This window comes from Ursus arctos, unplaced genomic scaffold (assembly GCF_023065955.2).
Source record: "Ursus arctos isolate Adak ecotype North America unplaced genomic scaffold, UrsArc2.0 scaffold_8, whole genome shotgun sequence".
Lineage (NCBI taxonomy): Eukaryota > Metazoa > Chordata > Mammalia > Carnivora > Ursidae > Ursus > Ursus arctos.
This window is the reverse complement of record NW_026623100.1, coordinates 80032238-80051510: the sequence shown is the minus strand read 5'-3', so window position 1 is coordinate 80051510 and position 19273 is coordinate 80032238. Positions and strand designations below refer to the sequence as shown.

Here is a 19273-nt window from a genome sequence, read left to right as displayed (position 1 = left end):
TACAGAAATCTTTTTCTATACTTCCACGTATTTAAGACAGGCAGGCACTGCAGTTGCATGGACCAATGGTACTTCAGGAAGGCAATGTTTATTCTTTTTTGGCTAGAAGTACCCATATTAATACTTCCGAAGAGGAATGTGTAAGGAGGAATGTATAAAATGAGTCTTTCTCTTGCCATGTAATATTAAACATGTTGTCACTTTTATCCCCAAAACAGAAACACATGAGGGTAAGAGAATGACTATAGAAAGAGTCCTTTATCTGAGGTTTCTATTCTCTGCCCCTTCCCCTACACATACACGCGAGCACGCACACGCACATATGTGTGAGCTACACGTGCAAAGCTGCGAAGATGTGGAGCAGAGCTCGACAGTGAGAGCAAGGTGCCGAGTCTCGGGAAGGCAGGGAAGGGGGTGGGGGATTCCAGAAGTGGAAGAGGTGCATGTGGGGCCCTTCTCAGGAGTGGGTGGGGAGTCCAGTCTTGCCTGAAGGCAGCCAGAGGTGGACACTTCACTGGGTGCTGACTGGGGCTCCTCGTCAAGAAGTGATGCTGAATGAGGGTGTCTCCAGGACCTTGGGGATGGCATGAGTATGAACATAGCAAGAGACCATGGCTCAGACAGGAAGAAAGTGTTTCCTCACACACTGTGCATATCTGAGTGATCGGCCACGGTTGCAGGGGGACAGAGAAGTGTGGAAGCCCAAAAGGACACCACATAACTGGGTAGGGGCATAGCCATGGAGAAAGTGAGAGGAGAATTGAGATGAGGGGTCATGGATGCGTGCAAACCTCAAGTCCTATTAAGAAAGACCTTTCCTGCTCTTCAACAAATGGTGCTGGGAAAACTGGACAGTCACATGCACAAGAATGAAACTGGACCACTTTCTTACACCATACACAAAAATAAACTCAAAATGGATTAAAGACCTAAATGTGACACCTGAAACCATAAAAGTCCTAGAAGAGAGCAGAGGCAGTAATTTCTCTGATATTGGCCATAACAACAATTTCCTAGAGATATCTCCTCAGGCAAGGGGGAAAAAAGCAAAAATAAACTACTGGGACTACATGAAAATAAAAAGCTTCTGCACAGCGAAGGATACAACTAAAAAAACTAAAAAACAATTGATGGAATGTGAGAAGATACTTGCAAATGACATGTCCAAAAAAGGGTTAGTATCCAAAATACATAAAGAACTTTTACAACTCAACCAAAAAATAAACAAACAAAAAACCCAACAACCAAGCAATCCAATTAAAAAATAGGCAGAAGACATGAACAGACAATTCTCCAAAGAAGAATACAGATGGCCAAAGGACACATGATCGACATCACTAATCATCAGGCAAATCAAAACCATAATGAGATACCACCTCACACGTGTCAGAATGGCTGAAATCTAAAATAGAAGAAACAAGTGTTGGCAAGGATGTGTAGGAAAAGGAGCCCTCATGCACTGTTGGTGGGAATGCAAACTGGTGCAGTCACTGTGGAGTTTCCTTGAAAACTTGAAAATGGAATTGCCATATGATCGAGTAATTCCACTAGTGAGTATTTACCCAAAGAATATGAAAACACTAATTCGGAAAGATACATGCACCCCATGTTTATTGTACCATTATTTACAACAGTCCAATTTTGGAAGCAGCATCATTAGATGAATAAAGAAGATATGGTGTATATATACAATGGAGTATTATTCAGGCATAAAAAAGAATGAAATCTTGCCATTTGCAACAACATGGATGGGTCTGGAAGATATTACACTAAGTAAAATAAGTTAGTCAAAGAAAGACAAATACCATATAATTTCATTCATATGTGGAATTTAAGAAATAAAGAAAAAAGAAACAAGCAAAAAAATAGTCTTTTAAATACAGAGAGCTGGTGGTTACCAGAGGGGAGACGGGGAGGGGCACGGATGAAGGGGATTGAGAGCACACTTGTCATGATGAGCAATGAGCGGTGTACGGAACTGCTGAATCACGGTATCGTACACCTGGAACTAATATGACACTGCATGTTAACTACACTGGAATGAAAAGAGTTTAAAAAAAAACAACAAAGACCTCTCCTGCTGCAAAGACCATGGACTATAACTCAGCCATGAGAAAGAAGGAACTGCCGTCAACAAGATGGATAGAACTTGAGGGCATTAAACTAAATTAAATAAGCCACAGAAAGACAAAAGATTGCATTATGTCACTTACATGCGGAATCTAAAAAAGAAAAAAAAAAGCCAAACTCAGAGTAGAAAAGTGGTTTCCTGGGGCTGGGGGGTGGGGGCAGAGGCAAGGAGAGGTTCGTAAAAGAGTACAAAGTTTCAGCTATCAGATGAGTGCACCTAAGGATCTAAAGTATAATATAACAAGGGGCCTGTAGCTAATAACACTGTAGTGCATAAGAAATCTGCTGAGACAGTAGGACTTAAATGTTCTCACCAAAAAACCAGAAAGATACGTATGTGAGGTGACGGATGTATCCACTAACTAGGTAGACGGGTCTTTCACAGTGTGCCCGGGCCTCAACACAACGTGCACTTTAAAAAGCTTACAATTCTAGTTGTCAATTATACCTCCAGGAGGCTGAAAAAGAGTAATGATACTATTCAGAAAGTAAAGAAGGAAGGAAGGAAAGAAGGAAGAAGGAAAGGAGGGAGGGAGGGAGGAGGGCAGGGAGGGAGAGAGGGAGACATCCCCATGACTTCAGTGACTCCTGTGGAATGTGTCTTGTTCTTACACAACTTCAGAACAAGGCCTAAGAAAGATGAGGACCAGTCCCTCTCCCTCCTATTCAGGTGTGCCTCATCACCTCTCCTCTTCTTTCCTCCCCAACCAAGCCTGCTCAGTCCTTTCTAACTGGGCCTGCGGCAGGGCGGCGGGGGGGGGGGGGGGGGGGGGGAGCAGGGGGGGAGGAGTCACACATGATCTACTGTCCACAAGCTCCGTGGCCTATTACTGACACCGGCACACTGGGAGTGTTAAGGTGGGAAGCATAAACAATTAGGCAGGAACCCCGGGTACGCTGGGACTCTCCCAGGCAAGTATGTGGTCATCTTAATTTTACTTCAATGTGAGTTTAAGTCAAGATTTTAATCTTTCACTGAGACATTTCTTTTTTAGATTTTTCTCCTGTATTACTGTGTTTTTTAGGAATTAGAGGACAGATGTAGAGAGAGTTCGGGTGGCAGAGAAATGTCTCTCTACTCCTGAGAAGACAGTAAGACAGTTTCTCTGACTCCATCATTCAGTTCTTGTATTATGTGTGCAATTTCCCATAAGACCTCTGTAACTCCATTTCTTCATTTACATAGTAAGGTAATAATACTAAATAATACTAAAAAGAAGAGTATGACGAGTTCATGATGAAAATAACTGTGAGGGGTCTTTGCCAAATGTCAGAGGCATCCTAAATGCCTGTTGTGTTAATTATGGTCACCGGCATCATCAGCACCATGACTTTCTGTTCTAAGGAAGGTTAAGAACACTCTGAAGTCTCAATCTTCTTCACACGGCTATTTCACCCCCGAAACTTCACGTGGGCAGAGTAACGGGGAAATGCAAGCTAAGGGGTGTGTGATCCCCAGGCATGCACTGACTGTGGGCGAAGCTCACATCCCAATATTTATGAGGCATGAGAGTTTTCCAAAGAGTGGCATGGAAAATCCATTTTCTTGATTTCATATGTTCAGTGCTCCAAAATCTAACCCTGGGCAACATAATAAGCGTGTGTGTGTCTGGGGAGGGAGGGATAGCTTAAATTACTTACATGAAAATGTATTTAAAATCTTAAACCTCAAAATACAGCACAATGAAGCTGAAAGCAAGCAATTTATTCTCAAATTGAGAAAAAAATCAGAAATTTTCCTAAAATAAGGGAGATGGGAAGGGTCCTGGGAACAAACACTGCAGACGGACATTTATTCTGTGTCTCTCGGTCAACCTGAGGCTAGAGGACTGAGCGGTCCCCTCCCACTTCTGGGTGGGACACATCAGCCAGGCCCTTGGCTCTTCCCTAACCCCTCCTAACACTCTAGCACCTTGTGATTATTCAAGAAAGGAAACATGATTAAAAGTACAGCAAAACACAGCTTACAATTCCTTGTCCCGTCTGCTCCCTGCATGACGGAGAAGGAAGGAGAGCCGCTCAATTGTCTGCTCTCTTTCATGTCTTAATGATGATAATGTGACGATGATTATGTTGATAAAACATGCTGAGGAAACCTTTTTGTGTATAGAATAAAATATTTTCCAGGCACTTTTCTTTTCTAGTGGGAATTGATTTGAATCATGATGCGTTACACACAATTTCCTTATCTGTGAAATAGTCGTGAGAGATTTGGAGTCAGATAGAAATGGGTTCTATCTGTCAGAACTCTGCCAAATCCTCAAAAGCATCCTTGTCTTCTCCATTTGTAAAATGAGATTAGTTCCTTACCATGGAGTGCTACGTCAGTATGATGTGGACAGCATTTAGCACAGTGCCTGAAACACAGAAAGCCCCAGAGGGTAGGCAGGTTTCATTCATTCAGAGACTGGAATTCACTACTACATAAAAACCCTCTCCTGGGCACCTGGGATATGATGACAGAAAGAACAGTCGTTGTTTTTGCTTTCAGGGATCTTAGAACTAGTATGAGGATATCAAATAAATAACAGCACTAATACAAATATAATTGCAAACTTCAGTAAGTGCTGTTATCAGAGAAAAGAAGAAAAAATGAAGTTAATGAGAGCACAAAAGACAAAGACCTTATTTAGTCTGAAGAGTAGTGAAGTGTTCTCAGATGAAGTTACATTTGACCTAAAATCAGAAGAAAAAGAATAGATAAAATTGGTGTGGAAAAAGAATATCTGTGTATGAAAACAGAGCAGAATGTGCAAAGGCCCTGAGGCAGGAGGCAACCTTTGGCAGGATGGCTGGTACTCAGTGAGTGGAGGGGGAGCGACAAAGGATGAGGCTAAACTGCAAACAGATTCCTTTTTCTGTGCTCATTTACTGGATTGCATTTTTCTTTTTCTTTTTTTTTTTTTTTTGCATTTAGAGTGAGTATGCCACAGGTGCCTCCTTGGAACGGGCACCTCCTATTATCCCTGACACCTAGCGCAACCTTAGCAACAGTAACTGTCCAATGAACGAATGTAAAGCTTCACTATGCCCTGAATTCAATGAGCCTGCTAGCCCTAGTCTAGGTAACGCAACTTCAAGATGCAGTCCCTAAATTTTCTGATTAATAGACCCTCGTTGCCACTTTTGCTCATGCTACAGCCGCCTGTCCCAAACCAGGCCCCCTGCACTGCTCGCAGTTCCCCTCATCCTCTATGTCCCCGGGCCAGGGGGCTCAGCTCTCTATCTGCCAGCAGGAAAGACCTTTTAATGCATGGAGGTTTAGAATCAGGGTCCTTTAGTAGAAGAGCTGCAAATTCTGGGATATAATTATTTCAGTTTAATGCTTGCACCTCTTTCTGTATTTCGGAGAAGTAGGGTGGGAAAGACGGGTTAAGTTGAGATCGAGGATTACCTCACACTCACAAATCTCTGCTTTTTGCCTCTTTCATTTTTCCGCCTTACATAGGTTCTACTATTGACTAAAACCTATCATACCAACACCACTTCCGGCACCCCATACGCCTCCCCTAACCATGTGTACACACGGACATGTGCGCACACACACTTTGTCAGAACGGCTTATACGTGTCTGAATCACGACCAGGGGTGTGATTGGAGTTCTTTCCTATTGTGTCAAAGAAATCAGGGAATGAACTAGCTCAGGGGTTGGTAAACTGTTCCTGTAAAAAGCCAGGTAATAAATACTTCAGGCTTTGTGCGTCACAGACACTATCACAACGCATTGTGCCACTGTGGTGTGACAGTGACCCGAACTGATATGTCAACAAGTGGATGTCACAGAGTTCTAACAACACTGAAAATTGAATTTCATATACTTTTCACACCAAGAAAATCTTTTGTTTTCTTCCCCAACATTTTAAAAATATAAGAATCATTCTTCACTCATGTGCTGTATGTAGTATGCCAACCTGAGCTAATCGATTGCTGACTTTTCTTCTAGACGTTTTGTGTTATGCTCAGGGCACTGCAAGGTCAGGCAGGGGTAAGGGTGGAGAGGAGCATATACTGACATCAGCCCCCGCTGTACCTACAGCTCAGCTCTGATCCAGCCAGAAGGTCCTACCGCAGAGGAAGTAATTCACTGGCTGACTGAATGAGAAAGTGAATTAAATACAAAATGAAGGAATGAACAAACAAATGAATAAAAATAAGTAGTTAAAAGAGGATTTGCCTGGGTACTAGGAGCATCTGATCTGGATCACCTCATAACTGTTGTTGCACTTTCATACATTTCCCTGACAGTTTTCAAAAGCAAAGCCCCAATTTGCATCTCTAATTAGAAACATTTTGTGACTTGAGAGGGAAGTGGAGACTGGTCTGCATGTTATTATGTAGCACTGGGACACTAAAAATGATCAAGAAAGGAGGCCTCGGGTCTCTGCTCGGAGAGCCATCTTCAAATCCCCCCAAAAGTGGGTTCGATTGAGCCAGCATATGCAAAAGATTCACAATTTTGTATTTCAAATAAGAAACATGCTAAGGAGAAAACAAGAAGCTTTGTGGTTGAAGAGGAGCGGAGAGAAACACACAATCGCTCCTAGTCTGTCATTTCCCCCACAGAGCAGTAAATAAGAGCTTTGATACATAAAAGCAGTTATCAAACAGTAACAAATTAGTTCTTCACCATCTGTGATCCATGAGAGGGGGTGACAGTTTTAGTGCAAAATTTTAAAATATGAAATCAACTATTTATGAACCGGGTTCAGAGCCTCCACGTCTACCCGGCCTCTTAAAGCAGAACCACAAGAAAGCGCTGAGGTTTTCAACTAACAAAAGCCAGCAGTTGTGGCTCCTCTCTTTAAAATATGCTAATTACCGCCTGACATTTGTAAACAAGATGTTTCCTTCCATACTACAGCTCACTATGCTTTCATATTTGTGCATCACTTTAAAGAACCAGCTTCACACAAGAGTCTGGTGATTACAGAGCCTCCAGGCAAAGGAAGTCCACCCTCCCTTGCTACCTTGGTCTGGATCTTGTCCAGACACCTATCAGCCGAATTCTCTGCTACCCAAAGCCTTGCCCTTGAGCTCTCCTGAAACACAGCTGGGACCTCCCACCTTCAGCTTCAGTCTCGTGCAAGGCACCCATCAGCTCTGCACAACGTTGTGGTGGTGTTAAGCTGGGCCTGATTCCAGGCAGCCCCAGGAGCTTTGGACTGAGCAACCATCTCAAGTGCTTCATTCTCAGGGTCAGGGAGTCACTTCATCACACAACTGTCCCTACCACCTACCTGCATGTTGGGGGGAGAAATCAAAGGACGCCAGATGCTGGTCTTTATTCCAGCTTGGACTCCCAGTGCTGCCTCTGGTCCCTAATCCTACCATTCCCGAGGGGGTAAAAGGGTCCATTCGAGAGAGGGGTTTGCAAATCCTCAAAGTAGTCAGTGATTCCTACTTTGGGAAGTGGGTATACAGTTCAGAAATGAAAGCAAATGGTTCTCCAGAAACAGAGGAGAAAAACCCACCCCTGTAATGTTAGATTTAACTTCTCTTGGCCATAATTCCTCAATGAATTATTGTAGATTTTCCATGTATATCCCTGCTTCTATGTTTTCTTCTCCTCTTTCTTCTTCTTTGTTCTCCCCCCCCCCCAAGTAGGAGGGAGAACGGAAATAAGTAAATAAACAACTTACTCTATTTGCAATTTACTATAATGTTATAGTAAAACAATGACTGGTTTGCAGTTAGAAAGAGAGATGTGTTCAAATCTCATCCTGGTGTCACAGCTCAGCATGTGAGTCAGGCAACTCACATCCACGTTGTGTGCCTCTGTTCTCTTGCCTATTAAATGGGAACAATTCCAAACAGATGAACTAAGGGAACATGTATGAGGGTGCTTCTTACCTGTCTTGTGCAATGAGAAGCCTACAATCATGTGGGCAGGTGACTCCACGTCTCTGAAGTTCGAGGGAGATCCTGTAAATGGGAACCCTGTGCAAACTGCAGAGTGCTATATAAGCAAAAGTCAGCACTCCGGGCTCTGCCAGTAATTCACAGCAGAAGCTTAACCATAACATCGAGGGGTCCGTATCTGACAACTGCTAAGGCCCCTTCCAGCTTCATTGACCAATGGGCCCAACTGCACAAAGGTGGGGATTTTTAAGATTCCTGAAAAGGCTCTATGACACTCGGACTTGAAGACTTGCAATGGCGCACACTTTGCCCACGGATCAGCCAGGTATTGACTGCACTACTCCTCCTGCCCTGCCTGGGCTTCACACAGGGGCGATCACAAGAGCCCTGGTTTTCAGTAACTCTATCTGGAAACTGGCTGTGTGTTTATAAATCCAGCACAGAGTGTACTTAGATTCTTCAGCTCTGAAATTAAAGGGTATCTCTGTTATTTATTTACAGTATTTATTTTGTACTGCCATAATTCAAACCAAAACAAACTCCAACCCCAGAAACAATAGTCTGATGAATTTTTAAAGAAACTTTCCAAAATAAATCTATTTTTTTGGCTTGCGTGAAGCAGGGGAAGTTTCCACCCCTAAGGAAGAGCTTTGCTTTGTTTGTTTGCTTTGTGAATGCTAGAAGGCATTCGGTAAGTCATTACACAAGGGGTCCCGCTGTCTCAGAGGAGATGGCACTGGCGTCTAAATACGTAGGGAAGTCATCGTACTCAGAGTTATTATTTTGTGGCACTATAAATGTGCCGGGCACCAGGTTAGACACAACTTAAAAAATGTAATGCTAATGTCATTATCTCTATTTTACAGCTCTAAGAACTGAGTTCAGAGAAATTTTATGGCTTGGACAAAATCGGACCATGATGGAAGGAAGCTCGAACCAAAATAGTTCCCCTGTTAGCCCGTGTCTTTTTCATGTGACTCAAGCGCACTGCCCCTCTTGCACACAGCTGCTGAAATCTGCATTGTTGTTGCTTTTTTTTTTTTTCCCCTAACGTGTTTTCTAGTGAATATTTTCAGGAAGTCCCAGAAGACATTCAGATCCCTCCCCAGGAAGGCTGTCCTTTTCCCAGGAAATTCTTGCCCACAATCTTGCCTGTCTTCAATATGTTTCTCAGTTCATATGGTGTTCAAGTCAGCCCTCGGCATGCCATATGCACCTGTGAAAATTCACTTAATAGAAATATATAAACAATTACTGCATGTAAGGGAACTACTTTAACGGTAATTCCAAATAAAATCCCCAACAGAAACGTCCCCACAGAACCATCAGAAATGCGGCTGCATGGACAAGACAAGTGAAGAAATGAACAGGAGAAACAGGATTCAAATATAAACTCACGGCTTCGTGAAAACCCAGCAGAATCAAATTCTCACTTCGCCACTAATTCCTCTTCACTTTGCTCCTGTGGTTACTAAAACATAATTTATTGAAAAATGTGTTTCTGTGTTGCTTCCTTCGCCAGAAAAAGAAGTCGTCCTTGACGCTTCCTCATCCCTCCTCCCAGCTTTAACCACACAGCAGCCCTGCGCACCCTGCCTCCTGCACAGGTCACCACCCTGGCCGGGCCACTGGAACTCCATGCAGCCAACGGACTGGGCTCTGCCTCTAGTCCAGCACAATCACGATTCCACCAGGGGTGAGAATGAGGCTTCTAAGATGCGTCTGACTGTGATGCCCCTTCAGGAAACCCTTCGATGGCCTCCCCTTGCGCCAAGGTACCTGAGCATTCATGAAGAGGGCCCCAGGCTGTTCCTGACTTTGGCCCCACTTCCTTATAGGTTTCCCCTCTCACTATACTCCCAACGCCACATTCACAGTCTAACTTTTAGCCACATGGTCTTTCCTTCTCTCCTTCCTTCCTTCTTTTTGAGCAAATGCACCTCTCGACTCCTCCTTCAGCCTGAGCTGGCATTCTTCCGTTGCTGAGCCTGCTGCTATTCACCTTCCAGGCTCTGAACTGGGCGCTTCTCTGGGTGGCCTTCCCTCCACCCTCTCCAGGCTTGGTTCGAAGTCTGTGCTGGGAGCACCCGCTGCACAGCGTTCCTTCCTCTTATGTCTCAGTTAACTGCTTGTCTTCCTCATGATCCAGAAACTCCATAAGAGCAGGTTCTGCGTCCTTCTCACACTTGTAGTTCCAGTGCCCAAACCAGCAGTTAGAGCACAATGGGGACTCAATCACCGTTTCTTAGAGGAACGAATGAGTTTCGAATACACCGACACATTACTAACAATCGGATATGCTATCCAACATGAAGTTAGAGCACCAGCCTCCCCAGAAGAATTTTGGTGCAGCTACAGCCAGAACCTGTCTCTTCCTACTCCTCATTTAATACTCCTGTAAAGGCAGGTTCAAGAAATGAGCGTGGTGTATAGGGCTGAGTCTCAGCAATGTCATAATGAGCCAAGTGACCTTCATCAGACAATGATGTTCTTGAAGCTCAGTTTTCTCATCTCTAAAATGGGGGTAACAATACCTGTCTTTTCTCTCAAGGACATTGCGGAGATCTAACCTGATAATGTGAAAATGCATTGAAAACCCCAAAAGCGCTCAAAAAAATAAACAGTATCTCACTGGGAAGGAAGGGAGGAAGGGAGAGAGGGAGGGAGGGAGGAAGAAAGACAGAAGAATATCAGCAACCTTGACTCTATGAAATAAAAGCTAACCCTTACTGAGTGCTTACCACATGCCAGGGACTGCTCTGTGTCCTACCCACTTATTCCTACCAACACTCTAGGCTTAATGAGTGGTCTTCTATGCTTACAGCGGTGTGGAGGATGAAAACCGATAGTAAGACCCTCTGTCTTCATTCAGCAACACCTACTTGTTGGTGTCTACTATGTGACAGCATAGAAAGTACCCAGCAAACACCCTATACTAGGTCGCCATGTTGAACAAGCTGCCATGTTGAACAGTAGGGCACCACTATGGTGACGCAGTCTGTGTGCTAGCTGCCCAGGGCTGCCATAATAAATTACCACAAGATGGGTGGCTTAAAACAACAAAAATCTATTCTCTCATGGTCCTGGCGGCCAGAAGTCTGAAATAAGTGTGTGGGCAGAGTTGGTTCCTTCTTGGGAACTCAGAGAGTGTGCTCCTTGCCTCTTCTACGATCTGACAGCTGCCAGAATCCTGGTGTCCCTTGGCTTTCAATCTCTGACTCCATCTTCATGCAGCACTCTCTTCTCTCTCTATTTCTGTTTTTACTTCTCATAAGGACACCAGTCATTAAAGCCCACTCTAATCCAGGATGACCTCATTTTAACTAGATGTAATTAGTTAAAAGTTAAAAGTTAAAATTGGTGCAAAGACACCAACTCCAAATAAGATCACTGCTATGAACTAAAATATGTCCTCCCAAAATTCAAATTTTGAAGCCAAAACCACCTGCATGACTGACTATATTTGGAGATCAGGCCTTGAGGAAGTAATTAAAGTTAAATTCGGTCTTAAGAATAGGGTCCTAATCTGATAGGACTCAAGTCCTTATAAAAAGAGAATGAGATACCAGAGCTCGCTCTCTCTTTCCACCCTGTGAGGACACAGTGAGGGAGGGGCCGTCTGCAAGCCAGGAACAGAGCCCTCACAGAGCCCCCACAGAGCCCGATCATGCTGGCACCTTGATCTTGGACTTCGGCCTCCAGAATGGTAAGAAAATAAATTTCTACTTTAATCCACCTAGTCTATGGTATGTGACGGCAGCCTGAGTGGACTAAAAAAATCACACTGCAGATTCTGGGCAGACATGAATTTAGGGGGACACTGTTCACTTCAGTACAGTCAGTAAACCCCATTAGCTTTATCCCTTCCAAGAGCAAGGAAGAGAAGACTATACGTTACTTACAAAGATCATTACTGATATTTGGAATGGAAAGTCGCATTTATGTGAAAAAGTACTTCACAAGGACTCCTTTCTAGTAATGCAAAACAAATGAGGAATCCCTGTGATATTGAGAATAATGGCCATTCTTATTATAGTTTAGCTGGGGGGGGGCATACATTTGCTGTAGAAATGTTTGTCTTTCGTGTGTTTGCAGTTTTGCTGGTTTGGAAATAATATTTTTGTGGCCGTCCTAGTTCTGCTCTGCACATGCATTCATCACCCCACTCTCGCATGGGCCTATGGCACAGAAAGTGCAGACAACATAGCCCAATTTGTCTAAATACCAACTCTGGGCCTCACTCACCACAGTGCTCACTGCGCTGGGAGAACACAGCTGTATAACCTTATCAACGCCGGCTGAAGGAGGGCCCGCCAGTTCAGTGCTGACCCAGAGCTCGTATCTGCCTTGGCACATGCTGGTGCGCATCTGGAATGAACAGGTTGATGAGGGAATCTGAGGGGCTGGAGGATGGAAGGTAGAGAGTTTCGGTATTTCTGACCTCTGCATAAATTCAAAACATGTAGCCAACTTTCCTATGCCAGAGAATTTGAAGAGTATTTTTCCCCCCTCTGGAATCTTCTGCTCCTATGGGACTATGAGTCCCACAGTTTGTTGTTGTTGTTGTCTGGTTTTTTAGGCACAGGATTTGGAAAATCATTACCTAGTGATTTCCTCCAGGGGGGAAATGGTGCCCCTTTCTCACATCCCAACTCCCATTCATCTGCAAATAACAGAACCAATGCAGAGGTCACAAGTCTATAAAGGCCTGTTTTCCTTCCTGGAGGAGCTGAATACTGGGGCAGGGGAACACTGAGATAATTTAATTAAGGAGTCATTTCTAATAAATAATGTTTAACAAAGCACGTGAATAACACAGAAGATCATTTCTCATTAGAAATGCAGCCATCCAGTCATTGGGGGTTAAGGGAACACTTGCTATGTGCCGGGTACTGTGTGCTCTGAGGGAAAAAGACTGGAGCCATGACTCCAGCCCTAAAGGAACCCATCACGGGGGGCAGGGCAGGGGAGACACACAGCTTCACTTCTTTCTAGCAATACAGCAATAGGATCTGGGGCAATTCACACTTGAGGCCTTGGTTTTCTTATCCATATACTGGAGACAGCAATGACAACACCTTTAGTATCAACTGTCATAAGCTTTCAATAGACTGAAATGAGGGTAACAGAACGGTTCTTGGCTGGGCGTCTGAGGAGGAACCTTACCACACAATGACATCCCTCAATGCCATGTTACAGGCAAAGCCACACACACCCCAGAGCAGGGAGAGTTTCAGGGAGGAGGTGCGATGCAGGCGAGCGCAGCACCACGGGAAGCTCTGCCCAGACGTGCATGTCTGGGAACCGGCCTCACGCAGACCCACTGGCTCACAGCCTCAGAAGCCCTGTGCTCTCACACTTCCAGAATGGACTGGAGAGCATCTGGAGCCCTGCATTTAAACCCTTTGGGCTGCTTGAGTATTTTACCATGAGCATGTTTTGCTTTGACATTACCTTTGAATAAAGAGGACGTTCTAGCTACTGTCTCGAGGTCACTGTCCAGCTCAGATGTGTTCTACAGCCTTTGTCAGTGCTGTTTAGCCCCCAGCTCGACTCCACGGGGCACGGGGGGTGCCGGGGTGGAAGGGGAAGAGCCATGTGATAGGAGCCTACAGACAAGCTTCTTCCCCCCTGGGCTCTGTCTTCAGCGTGCATGCCGTCGCAGGCTGGGGAACAGAAGGCTTGTTTTCCAGGAGCGCATCAGCCAAGAAAAAGAAGGACAGGAAACTGGGGAAGGCCTCAGGGTGTGCAGTGTCCATTTCCGCACAGCACGTGCTGCCCATCCAGGTGCGTCTCACCTCTCAACGGGGCCCCAGACTTGGGCCTCCTTGGTCAGGGGCTGCAGTAATCGGGGCCGACAGGTTGCCCAGAACTCAGGGTAGCCCGCCAACCCAGGCAGAGCTGACATGGTTTACCTCCCAGAGTCTCGAGCCTCTGCCTCTGAAACTGGGGCCACTTTTGGGACGACCCCAAGCTCACTCACGGCAGGGTTTGCCCTGGGCCAGGGGCCTCAGAGTGAGGGGGTCCCTGCGTGTGAGCCTGCACCAGCCAGTTCCTCCCCAGCAAGGCGCAGACTTCCTCTGAGGGTCTGGGAGGCATGCTGTCCAAGAAGCCATGGAGAAGGGGCCTGCCTGTCCCTACCCCCAGACCGGCCACACAGGCTTTTCTGGGGGAAATCCAAATTTGTCATTTCTACCTTTTCGCTTCTTGTGAAGCTCTTGAGTGGAAAAGAAAGGGCAAAACTTGTAGGTGTGCAAGCCCATGTCATAGAACAAATGATGAGAGGCTTTCCCTTGATTGTGGAGAAAAGAGGGGCTGGAGAGAACGAGGTCTTGGGCCCAGCCTGGCCCTGCCATGAACTTTCTGTGTATTTGGGGAAATCATCTAACCTTTGAGGGCATATTTCCCCATGCACTAAATGAAAAAGTCACCTCGAGTCCATTCAGGTAATGGAATAGTATTCAGCACTGAAATGAAATGAGCTACAAGGCACGAAAAGACCCTAAATGCATAGTCCTAAGTGCAAGAGGTCAATCCGAAAAGGCTTCATCCTGAATGATTCCAACTACATGACATTCTAGAAAAGACCAAACTGTGGAGAGATGTAACGATCAGTGGTGACCAGGGGTTAGGCATTGGAAGGGATGAGAAGGCAGAGCACAGAGGAGTTTTAGGGCAATGAAAATACCCTGCGTGAATCACAATGCTGGATACATCTCATTACCCATGTGTCCAAACCCACAGAATGGACAACACCAAAAGTGAACCCTCATGTCAACTATGGACTCTGGGTGCTTATGAGGTGCACAATGTAGGATCTGCAGTTGTCGTAAATATCCCCCTCTGGTCAGCAACGTTGGAGAGATCATGCGTGTTGCGGGGGCAGGGAATAGATGGGAAATCTCCATCTTCCTCTCAATTCTGCTGTAAACCTAAAACTACTCTTAAAAAACAAAGTCTTTTTTTAAAAAAAAGTCACTCTGATGATGTCTAACACAGCTTCAGCTGTAATTTCTGCTGTTCTCATCCTCCAAAAGGGGCCACTATTTCCAAAGAAGCCTATTGGGTGATCCGTGCATTTCTCTACAATTGTCTTCCTGGGGCTTTAACCAAGAGACTCTAATATGTAAATGCTCCCTTTTTTTGTCATCCAACAGACATGCTTATCTGATTCCACTCTAATTGCAACTATGAAGAGCCATAGCAAGTTAATTATACTCAGTTTCTGCCTCAAAAATACCTGATAGGGTTTCAAATGCAAAATTACAAAGAGTTCAGACGTCAACACGGCCAAACCATATGTCCTGCATTACCAGCCTGTGCTCTGCAGATCTACTCAGTGATCGGGTTTTTAAAAATTGATTGCAGTTTTTGTGGACTGCAGTTAAATCTGCAGATTACATAAAATTGGGATGTTTTGTATTTAGTTGCTAAGGAAAGTTCCCCTTAACTGAATAAAGTAATTGCAAACAGATCTTTCTGTTCTCTTTCGAAGATTATTCGTGTTACTGTAACTTCATTCAGTCTTAAGCCCCGAGCAGGAATAACATGGTACAGATAATACTATTTACTTGCAAAATGAACTTTCAGCCCAATAACCAAGACTCTGAAGGTAAAAATCATATGGCATACAGTTTTCTTAGCCTGAAACTGGGAAAACCTTCAGCAAGTACAGCAAAATACCAAAATGCAGCTGCTGTCATTAATTCACATGAGCGCGCATCCTTCACTCCGCATTGGTTTAATTTTTTTGTAACGCTAATGGCAAAGCCAGAGGAGACCCACTCTGTTTCTTCAAACCCCTCTGCACCCAACTTATATTTCTTATAACAACTTATATTTACAAAATACATTACATATATAATGTATCCAACTTATGTTTCTTACGTCTTTTAGAGCATGTAACATAACCATTCGGAGCAGGAAGTCGCAAAATCAAAATAATAATTCCTCTTCAATTATTAACTAAACTAACTCCTCAGTGGATATGGGGTTCTTCAGCCTTTGGCTGCCGTTCTTATTTACATGTTTCTTCAGCCCCTGCAGTGGTCTTATTCTCACCTGCGCGCCCTGCTCCACTGCACTGATGTATATGAAAGGATATGGCCTCTTCTGCAAGTGTGAAAAGAGATACGGCCCCATCACTCATTTGGAAAGACGAGTGCAGACACTCAGACATGGGAATCGTGTCCCTCCATTCTTCCCATCCCAAATCTTTATAGAACTAAATATAGGAGGATCTTCCATCCACTGCCTCCAAAAGTCCATGCTTTCCCTCACTTTGCCTTCAACTCTCCCACTTCATTTCAAAGAATCCGACTTCTATATCATCTCCTACCTCGTGCCCCCACGCCCCCACGCTGCTCCTTCCTATTTTGTTCTACCACCTTTCGTTCCTCCCTCTTTATTCCAGCCATATAAAATTCTGCCTTTATCCAAACCCATCAAGAGTCACACTTCAATCCTGAAGGGTTGCCTCAACGTGTGGTCACTTCCACCCCACTGTCTGCCCACTCTACCTTCCAGGGAGGATCCCCTCTATTCAGTGCATGCACTCCGCTTTCACGGGTGGGCCCAGGGCATCTACCTTAAGTCATCAACTGTGTCTTCTCAGATCATTCCTATCAGAGTTTCTTCCTTCCTTCCCTCCCTCACTCCTTCCCTCCCTCCCTTCTTCCCTCCATCCCTCGTCCCTCCCTCCCTCTGGACGAGGGGGAGCAGCCTGGCTGTAGAGGTGGGCAAAGGTGCAGAAGGAAGGCCACAACAGAGGCACCCATGACTAGAGTCCCGTCAGTCCGGCAACCTCATGCCCTAAAACAAGATTCCGACAAGGATGGCACTGAAGTTCTGTGTCCAGCGACTCCCAGACACGTTATCAGCTGCATTTCCAGTTGTCTGAGCATCAGTGTACATTAATGTTGAAACCACATCAGTAGATCCCTGGCTCCTTGCCATTTAACTGCATTTAACCAACAGGAGTCCTCTAGCGTCCCTGTACTGCTCACTTCAGTTACTCCAGGTACACCAACAGGACTTTCCTCAAGGGGTACGCGGTGGATTTTTCAACACTGCGTATTCCACCGACTAGCCAGGGAAATAAGCTGGTCCCGTCATGTGTCACGTACCAAGAGGTGAGAGCTGCCTTTGTCCCTCAACTGTCTTTCCACATTTTGCATGTTCTTTCATTGCTGGTGAGCAAAGAGGCACAGGGGTCAGTCTGTCCCCCTCAAAGCCAACTGCCCCTTTGCTGGCCTTGTGGTTTGGACACACCATGTAATCTCTTTGAGATTCTGTGCCATCATCTGTAAGATGGAACCCTAAGAGTGCTGGCCTCACAGTGACCAGAGGCCAGCACGAGTTCATTCATGGGCAGTCTTACAACTGTGCTTGACAGTGAGAAAGTGTTCAATCAACATAATCTGTTATTTTTTTTTATTAAGACAAATAATGTAGATTTATTTTTTTAAGACTAAAATGTTTCATATTAACTTGTCTGACTTTATGGGCAAGAAGCTGTCACAAAGTCTAAATGATACAATGTCAGTGCTCGGGGACACTCTGGCCCCGTCTCCATGAGGACTGGGTTGCAGGAGCATTTTGTGCAAGATTTGGGTTTGATCCATTCCTTCCCTGACTCCATCGCACTCCCAAGACTCCTGCCTGGGACAATGTGGGACCCATTCCATTGTGGTACCTGTGTGCTTTTTTCTCCCAATACCAACCTACTCTCTGACACCAACTGGACGTCTGACATTTCAATTCTATTCTGACACTAACCCAGAATCAGCACGGACTTCACAGGTTAGGGACTCAGTCCCACAAGACTGTCCCACTCCAGACTCCAGATGAGAGTGAGGGGCTCAGGCTACTCACACTTCTGCCTGGCCAACTACAAATCCGGCGGTTCCCACGACCCCCTCCTCGAGTTCTGTAATTTCCTAGAACGAGTTGCAGACCTGAGGAAAGCACTTCACTTAGGTTAACCAGTCTGTTACAACAAATGCAACTCTGGAACAGCTGAGTGGAAGAGACACAGAGAGCAAGGCGTGGGGGCTGGGGTGCAAGGCAGAGAGCTTCCATGCCCTCTCTGGGCACATAATCCTCCCAGAACCTAGATGTATTCACCAACCCAGAAACTCCCCAAACCCATCGTCTAGGGATTTTTACGAGGCTTCAGTACAGAGGCATGTTTGATTAAATGCACCGGTCACTGGTGGTGGAACTTAACCTCCAGCCTTCACCCTCATGGAGATGCAGGGTGGTGCTGAGAGATCTAATCCTTAATCCCAGGGTTGTCTGGGGGGTGACCAGCCCCCTAGCCTCAGGCTACTTAGCTCTCCATCATCCACCTGGGAGTCATCTCCTTAACATACAAAAGTTGCTAAGTTGCAAGTTTTAGGAGCTCTAGAACAAATATGTGTTTTTGATTATGGGGCAGTACCCCAACCCCAAAGCCGTGGCCTGAGTGGCAGGGTGGAGAAGGGCACATTTCTGGCTCTGCCCTGGGGGAGTTGAGCCACCTTGGGCAGAGACCTACCTTCACAGGTTTGTTTCCTCCTGTGCCAAACGAGGAGCTGAATTCAACCATAACAAGAAAGACCCAACCTTCCCTCCCCAAGTACCTCCCACGTGCAGACACCACGCCGTTATGCAAGAACCATTTCTAGTCCTCTCAACAACACAGCCATGTGGCTGTAGCTCTCTCAACTTAGGAGGTAAAGGAAAAGAAGTTCGAGGAGGTGAGGGACCACAGTCAAGGTCATTCGGCTAGTAAGCGGGCTTCGAACCCTGCCAGCAAAGACTTTGTCTCCGCCATACCCGCGATTCACTCACAAACCTTCCAACTTGGAAACGACGTCAACTTTGGCAATTGCCATTTGAGGAGCACTCACACATCTCCCACCGGGAGCCCTCTTCACGCTGCTTCCCAGGCAAACTCTGGCAAGGATAATCTCTCACCAGCTCTCCTAGAGTCTGTCCTCATTCGGATCTCCTCCCAAAACTCTCCATCCACCACAACTGAATAAATAACAGCAAGAACTGGTTTTTGCCTACCTTCCCCTCAGGCAGAAGAGGATTCTGGGCCATGCCGACCTCCTGCAGACAAGCACGTTGCTTGGATGTGTGATGCGTTCAACCCTTCATGCGATCCACCTGTGGGCTGAGCCCCAGGGCTACGTGGGCAGTGGATTCTGGTCACAGAAGACCTCGGTCTCTCTCTGGCCGGTGCGTATTTTACCGTGTGCAGCCTTTGGAGTTGCAGGCCATCCGTTTGCTCCGGGCC

At 45.5% G+C, this 19273-nt stretch overlaps 1 long non-coding RNA gene across 1 annotated transcript in view; it reads right to left on the bottom strand.

The window, feature by feature from the left end:
* The window catches only part of LOC130543150 (uncharacterized), a 121762-nt gene that overhangs the window by 11445 nt on the left and 91044 nt on the right, over positions 1 to 19273 (bottom strand). The window contains exon 4 of the long non-coding RNA XR_008958254.1: positions 1 to 19273. This exon is cut by the window's left edge and continues 11445 nt beyond it. This is a non-coding gene — a long non-coding RNA (uncharacterized LOC130543150).